Source organism: Cryptotermes secundus, unplaced genomic scaffold, assembly GCF_002891405.2.
Source record: "Cryptotermes secundus unplaced genomic scaffold, Csec_1.0 scaffold3369, whole genome shotgun sequence".
In the NCBI taxonomy this organism is placed as follows: Eukaryota; Metazoa; Arthropoda; class Insecta; order Blattodea; family Kalotermitidae; genus Cryptotermes; species Cryptotermes secundus.
The window spans coordinates 7,233-17,532 of NW_019728576.1; the positions used below are offsets into that span (position 1 = coordinate 7,233).

A 10,300-nucleotide genomic window follows, 5' to 3' on the forward strand; every position below is an offset into this window, starting at 1 on the left:
GTTTTAAGCATTGAAGAGAAAGTTAAAAGTGATTCGTGAAATATTGTGTGTATTGTCAGTGAAAAGCGCTGTAACATGTCTCTGATATTACACATTTGGGCAATTCCACGTTAATGTTACGTTAGTCTGTACTTAACTATGTATTTCACTAAAAAATGCAACATTTTAACTTGATTTTTGGTAGATTTTTCCGTGACTAACATAAGGCTACTGTGGAAGTGCCCTTTTCGGTTACGACGACATTCCTTTATAACGACACTATTTTTAGGTCCCTTTGATGACGTTATAACCAAGTTCTACTGTATCTCTAAAGGCAGTGCAGAATATTGCACACAGATCCTCTCCGTAATGTAATAAAAGCATCATCTGTAAAATAGTATCACATTACTTATATAATTCAGCAGTAGTAAGTGTGTGTGTGTGTGTGTATATATATATATATATATATATATATTTTAATATTTTATAAGAACTGTAAGGACGGAATTTGTTAACATCTTCACAGTTGGAATATATTCTGTATATAAGTGAACAAGTAAACTGTTACAAAATTCTTTTACATAAAGAATATGAGATATTGTATATAATGTTGTATCCTTTGTATTGATAGACATGTATGTGTTAAATATTATATTCTGATTTAAAACTCAGTACAGTTTCTGATGTAAGCAGCATATTTTGAAGTCGAAGCAGAATGAGCTGAATTCTTACATTACATTTGTTTTTATAATTATCTGAATCAGTGCTTCCACTTGCAAAAAAAATAATCTACTTTGGTGTGAAAATAACTTCTGTGAATCTGACCACCTCTCCTCATAAAAGCATTATAAAAACCTGGTGAGCCCTGGCTTGTCCAGTCATACAGAGACATTCTTCTTTGTGACTCTCATGACACTGAACATTGCAATAATATCAAAGATGATTTCCCCACACCCTCACCCATCTTTACAGGACCTGATACTGTTGTAACTCAGGCTGTGCAGAGGATATACTGTGCCCTAGGGACTGATGGTCACTGAGTAGAGGTTCCATGTGTTCCAACTGTTTGGGCGAATCTAGAGAATTCAGGAATGTCTCAATCTTCTCCAGCAAATTCTTCCCACATTTGATAATGTTCAGAAGTAACCAGAGCCTCATTCATGTCTGTACCTTCCAAGACTTCAAATAAACGCTCCTCATCTGCAATGTAACATGAATACAAACCCTCACAGACCACGTCTCTACATCAAGAACATCAAGAGCCTGCCTCATGATCCTCTTTCAGTAATGTCGACAGCCGTGAACTGTGCGCTACAAGTTAAATCATGTGGAAATGCACCTGTATGACCGGCAGTACAAACACAACTTTCTCTTTCCTCTGAATGTGCACAATATTGGAATAGTTAGCTGAGAGTGCAGCTTGTCTCGCTTGGCACATGTGAAACCAAGGAACACACTTCTTAACACAGTGAGGACTGGTAGCATGATATCATGCTTTTGGCTTTTAAACATGGCAGACCGGTCGCATGATATTATTTTAGGACACGTTAGTTTGTACCTCGCTCTGGCACCACCCAAGTTGCACGCAATGGCACAATAAAACTCTGGAATGTTTGCTTACTTGTCAGTAACTTGATCTCACTGTTTTCTTAAGCCACTATAAATGAAAATGCTTTGCTGCTCTTCGAGCTGTATGTATCAGCCAGTAGTTAGGGGTGGGGTATGGACATGGACAAATTCTTCTCTGATGAGCCAGTTGACCTGCCTTGTGAGCCGCGTAGTTATGGTGATTGAGAGAGCAGCAGTGACAGGAAAGAACAAAGAATTGTGGCCAAAGACTGTAAAAGTGACAGTAGCTCCGATGATAATGCGGGTAATAACATTGCAGAGACAGTAAATATCTAAAAGAATCACAAAAATTTAACCCTAATTCAAAATTGAAATACAAAGCATTTTGAGATGAATGTGGCAAAGGCCTGGGCTACAGACCAGATGGTGGTGGCAGAACCAGAGTCAGTCACGGACTTAGTGCGACCAGGCCCATCAACCCCCACCCCACGCAGGCCTCATGTGGACCCCCCAGGGTGACTGTCAAGTGATATGCGGAAACATACCTCGTGAAAACTGTGAAGAGTGAACATTCCAAGGGGAAGCATCCTCCTAGGTAATGCCGTGTTCCCACAGTTCATAAAAGAAGGAGTATGTCTACATTTGCAAATTCTGTGTAATGCCACTTCACAAAGGGGAATGTTTCCAGAAATATCACATCCTCACACACTTCTAGGAGCATTGGTAAGTGTTCTCCAAAAATTTTAGTTCATAAAATTAATTAGGAGATTTTATATTAATTTTTAAAGTGAACAGTGCAAGTGTTAGGATAGCAAGTTTAATAATGGCGGTCCCCAGGGTGATCTAATATTTATATCACTGGTCTTCAATGTGTTAAAAGTAAGCTACTCAATGCATACAGCTGATTGCAATAAAAATATCAGAGCTTTTGCTGAAAGATAAAAGTAAGCACTTTCCTTTTATATACTTTGAATTCCAGCAGTATGGCACTTGCCAGACACCAAGGGGTTAGAAGGCAAGCATTCTCATGTTTGGCACTGACTGGAGACGAGTGTTCAGCTGTATTATTCGGCTGCCTACAGCAACCTGACACCTGGTGAATATGTGGTCTCTAAACTACGAGTATTTTCTTTCTTCCAAGAACCAAACCCTGACTTCCCAGTCATTTTACTGACGAGTCTATCATGTGTGACATTTAAATCTTATGCATACTCCCTCCCAGCCAAATTAAAATCCAATCAATACAGAAAGTATAATCATATAATTATATTTATAGTGTGACGTGGATGGAGCAACAGGATGTAGGGGTCTCGCGAGTGATGTCACATACCCCCACTCCTTCCATCATTGCGCAGTGCTCGGTGAGCGCCCCTTCCTTGGGGTGACGTAACAGCACTTCCCACAGTGATGTAACAGGGGACACCGCGGTTACTACACATCAATAACCAACTCTCGGCAGCGTTGCCCACCAATGACTGTAAACATGGCAATTATGCAACAAGGAAGCGAGGTGCATTTTCCGATGTCTGGCTGAGGGTTTATAAGAGAACTGGAATGCCTAAGCAGTCAGTTGAATTGTAGCAGTCACCGAGTTCAGTTGTAGCGAGTAAATCGTAAGAAGACCAGAACGTGTGATTAGAGGTGATAGTGTGAGAAGGTATTGGGAGTGTGTAATACAGTGACACTGGTATAGCTCCCATATTGTACTGTGAATAAGTGAAGACTATTGAAGATAGAGTGAGCAGATTATTGTGTAGGGTTTATAAATTGTGTAAACCCGCAACTGTGTTATAATTAATTGTAGTTACGATTTGCAGGTTGTTGAATAAACCCATTAACAATCCGAACGGCGTCTTCAGTGGCAAAACACGTTACAATAGTAACAAAAAATAGAGACTAGATTACTGAATTCAGATCATTTTACAAGCAGATGAAATTTTATAATATTCATTACACTGACATTATTGTTTGTTGTGACTATGATCCCTCATCATTTTCCTCAGACCTTCCTGAAATGTGCCAGGATACTACCTCAAATTATGCCATGATCATTTCTTTCTGGACGTTTTCTCATTCATTATTCATTAATCATCCTCCTGCTTGATGCTACACAGTCTGGGCTACTAACAGAGCCATTAAACTATAAATATATAATGTAATATTGTTATATCTGCACATGTGCAAAGATGAGGGTGACACTTGAGAATAACAGTCTACTGGAAGGAGATGATTCAGAAGGCATGAAAAAGATGGAAAAATTCTGTCTTGTAACATCTGTTAACAGGCCAAGTAGATCTAATGCCTGAGGATTCTTGTGGTCACCTCACCTAAAAAGTCCACCAATATTCCCAGTAACTGATTTGTTTGATCAATGCCCAGAGCAGCATGGAGATTCACTGATTCAATGCAGTAGTTCCAGATCACCTGACATATCAGAGTCGCCAACTGCCAGTCACCTTCACCAAACGTTTTTAACACTCTAGTCAGCCTGGAATTGAAAAATACAAAACAGATTATACTGCATTTATATCTAAGTGCTATTATGCAGTATCTTAGAATTAAAAAAAAAACACTATGCCATTATTACAAGTTCTTTACTAAGTAAACAAAGCTGGAAAGGGTGTACTCCATAACACAGCGCACAGAATTACCAACAACATTCTCTTAAATCTAAAACTTCATATTTAAATGGGAATAGTGAAATACAAATTAGTAAGAGTCTCCCACATTAAATTCGAACAAAATCTCTGGAAGGGTTTATGGGATACATGGGAAACTAGTGGTGTTGGGTTAAGATCCTGGACCATCATTCAGAGGGTCCTGAGTTTGATTGTCAGTCAGATGTGTATAGATCTTCTATTCACAGACTGAAACCATCACTCCTACCAAAGATAACATTATGGGAATATGAACACTACTAGGTGCACCCACTGCCAACCATCACTTTCATGATCATCTTACCAATTGGGGTCATTGACTCCTTACTATGGGTGTCTCCAGCTCATAGATGAAATCTGTGCCCTTATCTGGGTAGGCAGAGGACAGAAAGGTGAACATAGATCACATTTGGAGGCACTGGATAATCATAATATGCTAATGCAACTTCAACTGTCTACTGTCATCCTCCTGTCAGCTCGAATCAATTCTTTCAGCTGCCGCACAGTTGCTTCTGTTGCAACATCAACAGGGTGACCTGGTCGGGCATCATCTGCAACTTTTGAACAGTCTTGAGAGAATTTCTCAATCCAGTTCTAAACCACTTTATGCAACAAACACTTCCCAATGTAAACAGGAAACATTTCCTTATGATCATCCTTTGGACTCAGTCCTTTTGCCCACAGAAAATGCACAACACAACACAACACTGCACTTCAGTGGTATACCCTCAAGCACAGTCATCATTTTGGCTACTGAAATCAGCCTCTTAACATATGCACACAGGCCTGCTACTTAGACTGTCATGAGGCTGGACTATGCTCGTACCTAGTGATGCACATAGAAAACCTATTATGTACATACATTATAGCTGTTTTACTTCCATTTGTGACCTGTTTGCTGACTCTCCCTCATACACATATTACATGAACCACAGACATACTATTCTGCCCAAAAATTATTCAACCTTGGGCGGGGAAAATAAAGTTCTGTATCTGGGTAGTTACAATATCTAATACCCTTCAAACTAGGCCCCTTGTGACTCCACACACTTAGCCCAGTGGTCCTTCCATCACTGGAAGCAAGTCTTTCTTGATCCTTTCAATTAAATTCTCTGTACTACTTCATTTCTCAACAAGCAGAATCAAACCACCTTTATTAAACTTTCTTTTTATAATCAATATACCAAGTATCCTGCAAACAGATATATCGTTTGCAATGTCCAATACAGCATAGTTTGTATTCATCTGACCAATCCACAATATCTATCTCAATATACTCAATCCAAGTGATATATCAATCTGAAACTAACTGATCAATGAATTCAATCACATGTAATGGCAGAAGAGCATAGATAACATACAGCAAAAAGCATATAATGCTGTTGAATTATGTGTATAAGCTGTTGATCAGTTTCAGTGACTACACTCTACTATTCGTTAGCTTCCAGTGCTGAATTAACATCATAACTGTAGGAGAATGTCGTGTCATGTCTGTTTCCACTCAACAAGACGGGGCATTGTGCACATTCAGCAGTCAGAATCAAATGGAACTCATTTGCACAGATGCTTTGTGCCATGGGATTCAGTTCATTTCCTGTCCGTTCAAAAGGTTAGCAACAGCACCAACTCCAATATATTGTAGCATTCTACAAAACTGACGCATGCCACACAGCAAAACTGTCTTACTTACAACATGAAAAACTGTGACATGCTACAAGTTACATACTGTTCCTTTAGTCTAAACCCATCTATACTGCTCTATGATTTACCACACACATCAACATGTATGCGCAGATGTTTCTTCAGATGGCTCTGCATACTGAATGACTTATTACATACATAAGAACAAAATGGCTGCTCGTTACTATGTATGCACTGATGCTAATTCAGCTGGGTCCACAGACTGAATAACTTATTATATAGTACATCACAGCAAAGTGGCTTTTTGCCACTATGTATGTGCTGATGGGTCTTCAGATTACTCTGCTGACTAAATAACTTATTACATACATAACAACAAAACAGCTGCTCCCTACTATGTATGCACTGATGCTTCTTCAGCTGGGTCCACAGGCTGAATGACTTTATTACATACCTCACAGCATAATGGCTTTTCCCCAATATGTATGTGCTGATGTGTCTTCAGATGACTCTGCTGACAAAATGACTTATTACATACATCACAACAAAATGGCTTTTCCCCACTATGTATGCGGAGATGTGTCTTCAGATTACTCTGATGACTTAATGACTTATTACATATATCACAACAAAATGGCTTTTTGACACTATGTATGCGCTAATGTTTCTTCAGCTTACTCTGCCGACTAAAAGACTTATTACATACATCACAACAAAATGGCTTTTCCCCACTATGTATGAGCAGATGTGTCTTCAGATTACTCCGATCACTGAATGACTTATTACATACATCACAACAAAATGGCTTTTCCCCACTATGTATGCGCTGATGTTTCTTCAGATTACTCTGCCGACTAAATGACTTATTACATGCATCACAGTTAAATGGCTTTTCCCCACTATGTATGCGCTGATGTGTCTTCAGATCACTCTGATTACCAAATGACTTATTACATACATCACAACAAAATGGCTTTTCCCCACTATGTATGCGCTGATGTTTCTTCAAATTACCCTGCTGACTAAATGATTTATTACATACATCACAACAAAATGGCTTTTCCCCACTATGTATGCGCTGATGTTTCTTCAGATCACTCTGACGACTAAATGACTTATTACATGCATCACAGTTAAATGGCTTTTCCCCACTATGTATGCGCTGATGTGTCTTCAGATCACTCTGATTACCAAATGACTTATTACATACATCACAACAAAATGGCTTTTCCCCACTATGTATGCGCTGATGTTTCTTCAAATCACTCTGACGACTAAATGACTTATTACATACATCACAACAAAATGGCTTTTCCCCACTATGTATGCACTGATGTGTCTTCAGATTACTCTGCTGAATAAATGACTTATTACATACATCACAGCAAAATGGCTTCTCCCCACTATGTATGCGCTGATGCCTCTTTAGACCACTCTTTAAGCGGAATGACTTATTACACACGATGCAACAATGTGGCTTCTCCCCACTATGTATGCACTGATGTTTCTTCAGATGACTCTGCTGACTGAATGTCTTATTACACACACCACAGCAAAATGACTGCTCCTCACTATGTATGTGTCGATGTGCTATCAGAATTTGTTCTTGACAGAGTGATTCATCACACTCATCACAGGAATATCGTAGCTCCTCACCATGTACAGGTTGAAGTTCATTCAAATTACCCTGGAAAATGAGAGTAAATAAAATGAAAAATCCTAACAGGAAGTGAAATAACTTTTGTAATGCCGTGGTGGTAGGGGGCGTGGAGGTATCCCACCGCTGCCACCACTTTGTTACAAGTCAGGGGGAGGGGGTGAAAAAATATAATTACTTTAGTCTGTCACTACTCTTTTTAGCTACAATCTTCGCTGCACTCGGCTGCCGTCGGCTGTCTTGGTTATGGTCGCTCGGGATCGGTCGTGGATGGGATGGTTATTAAGGGATGAATCAAAACTCCCTGCGTACATCCTATCCTATGTACACTGGTCTATTTACAGTGATATATACATTAAAAGAAAGGGCCGCCTTTGGCCTGTTTACATAACACCTTCTCACTACTCTCTTTCTAATTTCCCTCTGGGGGTTGGAGGTACCTTGAGACTGTCACTCCCTTCATCGCTTGTCACTCTCTACACAATTGCTACCCTATTCTACCATGGCTATCGCTGGGGTACACTGGAGACTGTACATTGAGATCACACAACAACACTTTTATGAACTCTATAGTTTAACAGCATGTCTTATATGAGCAAAGAGAACTACTTGCAATAACTATGTAGATAAATGTCGCCATCCACCATCTCGTGGCACACATATCGAATAGGGCCTCCGGCTGACAACTCGTTACTACGTTTTAGATCGGATCCCAAGTCTCTCTAAATTCAGTAATTTATATCTTTAACTTGCTGATTCGGCTGTTGACAAAAGAGGGAAGTTAACTCCTCTTTTCGTTCTCAATTTCCGAAGTTATATTCTAATTGGCTATTCCCTGTGGCTGTGGGTGGGCCCATGGTATATCAATGCTGCATATTTACTAATATTACCCTACTCCAGTGGCCCCGTTAGCAGAGCTTCTTACTTATGTGATTACGCATAAATGCTGATCATCAACATTCTTAACCTAGTTGCCTGTCCAGGTGTTGACATACTACTGTAATGGCTGTAAAACACTTTTCGCAAGTCTCGAAACATTTAAGCAACATCTTTTGAGTTTCAGTCTCGAATTTGGGCCACAACAAGTTCGAAGCAACAATACAGTGAAATGTTAAATTGGTAGGCTTGAGAGTTGTGACAGAGATGGGAGGGAGGGATAGAGAGAGAACACACCCCTTGTGTGGTGTGCGCCTGAGTCCATCAGCATGTATGGAGGTTTCTGATTCAACACAAGTTAAGCTGAAATGCCACTGTTTAACTACAATATTAAATAATATTATGCATTTGTAAGGCTGGACAGGCATCTAATTAATAGTGGATATGCTCTTAAAATGAAATAACAATAAAGGCTGAGCTAAAAATGATATTAAGAAAGGCTGTATATGGCCCAGCAAAACCCCCTTACATGTGACAATATATAATATACAGAATTATTCAAAAGAATGAACCGATTTCATGGTACATTGCTTCAGTTCTCAAGCATCGTCATGGAATGAGTCAGTGACCATATGACAGAGGAGTTATCTAAGTTGTGAATGGCTGCCACATGGGCGCTGAAGTCACGTCGTTCTTCCAGCCACGTTCAGTTGTTCGTTTACCCTCAGAATGGCGAGTCCTCTGCAAAAGGCGTTCTGAGTTCTCAAGTTCGCGAAAACAAATTCGGTTGTGACGGTGCAGTGTGCATTTCGAAGGTGACTCGGCATTAATCTGCCCTGTCCTAAGAACATTCAACAGTGGTTTCGACAGTTTCAAGAGAGTGGGTGTCTGTGTAAAGGAAAAAGTCCAGGATGACCACGAGTCTCCGAGGAACAAGTGGAGAGAATCCATGCCGCATTTGAGATGAGCCCGTGGAAGTAAAAAAATCGAGCTAGCCGTGAGCTTGCAATTCCTCAATCCACTGTCTGGAGTGTGCTAACAACACTACTACATTTGAAACCATACACACTGCAGCTCGTTCAGGCACTTACCAATGACAAAAGGAAGCGGATGGAATTCTGCGATTCGATGCTGGAGATGATGGAAGACGAAACCTTCATTTCACATTTAATTTTTAGTGATGAAGCGACTTTTCATTTGAGCAGCACAGTCAATCGTCACAATGTGCGTATTTGGGGAACAGAGCACCCACATGAAACAGTTGAGCATGAAAGAGATTCCCCTAAGGTGAACATCTTCTGTGCTGTGTCTCAGGACAAGGTTTATGGTCCCTTTTTCTTTGAAGGAAACATGGTTACAGGACAAACCTATCTCGATATGCTCCAAAACCGGCTCTTCACTTCACTGAAAGCAGATTCGCATGACTTCATTTTTAACAAGATGGAGCACCACCCCATTGGCACCTGATGGTTCAAGCTTTTTTAAATGAAAAAGTGCTCCAGCGATGGATTGGTCGGAAGGGGGCCAAAGACCTTGCTCTTTGTGCTAGGCCTGCGAGGTCCCCAGACTTCTCCGTGTGTGATTTCTTCTTGTGGGGATATGTAAAAGATCGCGTTTATGTTCCACCACTACCCACTAACCTCGATGACCTTAAATATCGAATAACAACGGCTATTAACTCATTGCATCGTGATATGCTGATACCCACCTGGGAGGAATTCTCTTATCGCACTGATGTTGCCCATGCTGCAGGTGGTGGCCACACTGAACACTTGTAAGACAGGAAATGAAAGTTGATTGTGAGTAGAATACTTGTCACTTGGCTGGAGTTTTGTATCACTTTCCTTTAATAAAATATTGCGTAATATAATCGGTTCATTCTTTTTGAATAAACCTGTATATACAGAGTGTTTCACGACTT

At 40.1% G+C, this 10,300-nt stretch overlaps 1 long non-coding RNA gene across 1 annotated transcript; it reads right to left on the reverse strand.

The window, feature by feature from the left end:
• Positions 1-203: 203 nt before the first annotated feature.
• Positions 204-6,386, reverse strand: LOC111865306. Its single transcript, XR_004513120.1, has 3 exons — positions 4,510-6,386; positions 3,876-4,036; positions 204-1,179 (listed from the first exon to the last, which is right to left on the reverse strand). It is a non-coding gene; the product is annotated as an uncharacterized LOC111865306 (long non-coding RNA).
• Between the last annotated feature and the right edge of the window lie 3,914 nt (positions 6,387-10,300).